Consider the following 4,559-nt stretch of genomic DNA (forward strand, 5'->3'; position numbering starts at 1 on the left):
GAGCGGGAGAGACTGGGCGCGGGAGACGACGTGGTCGGCGCGCGGCGACAGGCGGCGCGAGCGTGCAAGCGAGAGAGAGAGGGGTCGCGGGCTCACGGTGATTCGTAGGGCAATGGCAGTGGGGTGCGAGGTGGAGACGGAGACGACCGGCGACGGAGGAGGCAGACCGATGGGGAGGAGGAGGCAGGCCGGCGAGGGTGAGGCGGCGTCGGTGGCCTCCTCCTCTCGATCCCGATCCAATCGGGGGGAGAGGGGGGGAGATATTTTCGGGGGGGAGTGGGGTGTCGGTGGGGGGGTCCACGGTCTCACTGGGTGGGGATAAGGGAATTGGGGGGTGGCCGGCTGGGCCTGGTGGGTTGGCCCAGTTGGGCCACGGTCCAGGGTTTTTTTCTCTTTTGTATTTTCTTTCTTTTTATTTATTTTCTTTTCTGTTTTAAATCATTTTAAATTATCTAGGCATTTTATAAAAATGTGTTTATTACACCATATTTACTTATGCAAAATATGGCACCTCCCGAACATTTTTGTTTTAAATTTTGAAAAACTTTTATTGTTGACTTTAATTTGAATTTGAATTTTGAAAGGGTTTGACCTCACGGTAGATTAGCAATAGTAACCATGGTGACGTGGCATCATTAGCGTGGGATTACTGTAGCTTAATTATCCGGGCGTTACACCTTTTGACATTGGACATCAACTTCTAATCTTTCTTTCTTCTTACAATTTCAGCACCACAAGCCGAAAATCTGTTTCTGAGCCCGGGCTCAGCTGATCCTGAAATCCAGACCGATGTCTGGCGTGTGGATCCATGCGCTTGCCTGTATTTCCCGTCCGTATATCGTGATAATTTGTCCATGCCAGAGGCGCATTCATTGCGACGCATAGGCGTACTGTGGTCGCGGATCAGCTCGACACTGGATGGCTCGGCTGTGTTTCTGAGCCGTGTTGCTCCTTCGTCGCACAAACGGCGTCCACGTCACACGCCATAAATGCCTACCCACAATTGCCAGTTCGCCACCCAGCTCTCATAGCCAGCCATTTCCGGAAAACAAATCAACCTTCTTCTCCCTGGTTAGCCATCCCCATCTCCGCCGCCAATAGAGTACCATTTCGGTACGTAATCCCATGATTTATCATATGTATGCAAAACAGCATTTTTGGAAGGGTGATCCAACACATTATTCATATAAAACTTTGTCATGTTCAAGCGCTGCAAACAAAACGATATTTAAGCAAATATGCTAATCGAACAGAGTTCAGACAACTATAGAAATATCAGTTGCTATCAGATACATCATGAAACACGCCCCTGCAGATTGAGGTACAAGCGTGGAGCAGTGCTCAACTGAAACACACTAGAAAATCCCCAGATTAAACAACAACACGCATTACAAACTGAAAATTCATAGCTCAGTTCTCATCAACACCCAGTGGCCTCTTGCATGTATTTCGTTGATGGCCTTCTATCCCGCAGTTCTTGCACTTCCTAGGTTTCACCGGGTTTTTTGGCACAACCCCTCTCTCTGGCACGTGGTCTTTTCATGACCTTCGTGACGACAAATGCTGCAGAATCTGGTTCGTTTACTTAGACCTTCATAAGGTGCCTTCCCCCTGTTGTTTGTTGGCCTTCCGGCCCCCTATGCTTGTTTGGAGCTCCAAGCCCTGGAGGGCATTCACACTAACAGATTGCCCACCACTATGGCACTGGTCAGCACCATCGTGTCCTTCAACAAAAGCAATCTCGACGTTGCCTTGCAGTCTTCCACCTACCGTTCCATCCAAACGGTCCTCAAATGCCAACCCATCCCTCTTCTCTGCCAATGGTGCTCCACTCACTAGCAGAGCTTCGAGACCAGCATACATGTGATCAAAAGATGCAGCACTTGCATCGCCCATCCGCATGACTTCCATGGCTTTAAGGTATAGCTTCGCGCTTCTGCATGTGAATGACAAGTTTGCTGAATTGTCTTTCTGGTACTGAACCAAGTGCTTCAGAAGTATATCTCTTGCCTCTTTTGTCCACCGCTCGACAATATGGTGCTTAGAGATTTCCTCCAGATGAAGTATATCCATGACCTATGCCATACAGAAGCGTTAGCATTTTAGATTTTTCAGATTGCTTGCATTTAAGATATAAAAATGTAAATGCCAGCATACCCTCAAGACATGGCTGCACAACATCCCAGTGTGCTCAAACTGGCCACACTCGCAAGTGAATACTGATTGGTCTCGTTTATGGTCACCTCGTACTCAACCCTGCTCCATTTTTCTCTTTTTGCTGCATTGTTGTGAGTTATTATATATTTCCTGAACCTCTCCACTTCAGTGACATTGTATGCCATCCCTTCAATTAGGAGGTGGCCAAATTCCTCAAACATATTTCTAGTGTAGATTTTGCTTGTGTGCCACTCTATTGCAAAGGTTGGTTCTCCTTACGGCTCCGCCCTCCCATATTTTTATTTAGCACCATCCAAATAAGTGTATCAGGCAACCGGAACAAGTCCTATGTAAGAAATGTAGATGAAGCTTCCACAAATGTAATCAACAAGACTTTGCAAAACAAATACTTACAATCATTGTCCTCTTTTCCTCGTAGCTTTCCTCACCCTCGCGGTCAAATTGCAACCTCATGTACTGCCTACGAAAACATGCATTGGGCTAGCAGGAGGCATGCACATCTCTTCAACACATGGTTTGCACTCTTAGTGCGTTGGGTGCTCATTATTTTTGCGCAAAACACACCCTTGAAGTACGGTTGTGCCCACTTTTTCCTGGTTTCATATATTTGGGTCATGTACGTGTGCTTCCTCAGATTACATTTATCCAACAACAAGCCCCAAGCCGCCTCAAACTCATCTTGAGTTAGCATGTGGTTCACAACCTTTTGAAATTCAGCCTGGAAGTCGCTCTTCTTCGTGTATAGCAGTCCCAGGGTTTCCTTCGCTTTCTTCAGAACATGCCACCTGCACCACCGGTGAACAGTAGCTGGATAAATCTTACTGATCGACATCTCCATAGCCCTGCATTGGTCTGCAAACAAAACAGCACTATTTAGATCCAAAAAATTTGTAGCAATTAATTATTTTTGCCTTATACAAGTGCATTTAAAAGTTAGGCTGGTAGGCTTTTAAAACTTGGGCCATTAACCTGACCTGTGAGTATTCTCTTTGGGGCACGGCCTCCCATCATCCGCGAAAACCCATTGAAAGCTTTCTTCTTGTTCATCCCGCATCAACACCCCTGCCAGAATAATGATCTGAAAATGGTTGTTAACTCCGACAATAACCTAAACGGCATGTCATAAAGGTTTATCCTGTATGTAGTGTCGAATGTGACCACATCACCAAATAACTTGTATTGCATTTTGCTGCTCCCATTAGCCCACATGAGACTTTTAACCTTGATGGACTTGTCAGTCAAAACCACATAGGTGAAGCCAGGGTCAGTAGAACGGATGTCAGCAAACACCTCCAGCGTCTTCCTTACATCATCCACAGCTTGTTCACGACTAATCTTTCCACAAATATTACTAAGAGTCCTTTTCATGAATGGCACCTTCTCAATGCAACCAAAAAAGCTACCAATTATAATATAGACTTCCCCCAGGTTCACAATGTTTTCTCTCTGCTGCTTTAACAAATCCTTGGTGTAAACGTCAATGTGCTAATGAGATGGCCAGTGCACCTTCTCTCCCATGGTTCACAACCTTTGTCAGGCCGTATTACACTCTTGTCAGTTTGCTCTACATACTTGTGGATTGACTGCTCCAGAGCGCTTATCCGGGAGGGACATGATTGCTCTGTTTGGTGGCGCACTGCCTAGACGAAGCCTGAATTTTTTTAATCAACACGCTCATATTCAGTACAGTCATTCCCTATGCAATTTCCTAGAATAACTGCATCAAATCTGTAAGCTAAATTTTTAAGAAAGGGAACTTTTTCCTATGGACATAGAACGCATACTGCATATGAAGTTGCATACATAGTTCTACTAAAACGGACAAAAAAACAGGTGTGGTTTTTGCTTGACACCTTTTAGACCGGCCAGGGGCCTCTGGATTTGCTTTGTCGGTCAACTGGGCCGACCTCGTCGGAGATGCATCACGCCGACGGCGCAAACCTTCACCCGCTCCACCTGTGGCATCGTCTCCCACCTTCTGACCGATCCCAGGCCCAACATTTGAATCACCAGGGTCCGCATTTCTAGCCCCGTTCTCTAGCAGGACGAGGAGGGGAATCGGATCTGGCTGTTCAAGGCTTTCATCGAACTCCTCTCTCAATGGGAACCTTAAAAAACCACGGCAATCACCAGCACAAAAGGGCAGTTCGTCAGGGCACTACTGCGTCTGTTGTAGCTTAGCTCACCAAATCCCTATAACAATTTCATATATCTGTACAGACTAACATGTCGACCGCATCAAGCAGGAACTCCATACCCGTAGCTTCCATCCCCTGCTTGTCGACGGCGAAGAACTAGCACCGCCGCAAGCACCCGATGCAGCCGTCGCTATTGGCGTTTTCTCCCAAACCGGGTGGCGGCGAGGGTTTCCAGAATGAACT

The 4,559-nt window shown here is 46.8% G+C and overlaps 1 long non-coding RNA gene across 1 annotated transcript; it reads right to left on the minus strand.

The window, feature by feature from the left end:
- Positions 1-1,223: 1,223 nt before the first annotated feature.
- LOC120976046 (uncharacterized) lies at positions 1,224-4,284 on the minus strand. The gene is made up of 5 exons (XR_005771350.3): positions 4,032-4,284; positions 3,153-3,829; positions 2,572-3,030; positions 2,158-2,445; positions 1,224-2,076 (listed from the first exon to the last, which is right to left on the minus strand). It is a non-coding gene; the product is annotated as an uncharacterized lncRNA (long non-coding RNA).
- Positions 4,285-4,559: the final 275 nt, after the last annotated feature.

This window comes from Aegilops tauschii, chromosome 3, assembly GCF_002575655.3.
Source record: "Aegilops tauschii subsp. strangulata cultivar AL8/78 chromosome 3, Aet v6.0, whole genome shotgun sequence".
Lineage (NCBI taxonomy): Eukaryota > Viridiplantae > Streptophyta > Magnoliopsida > Poales > Poaceae > Aegilops > Aegilops tauschii.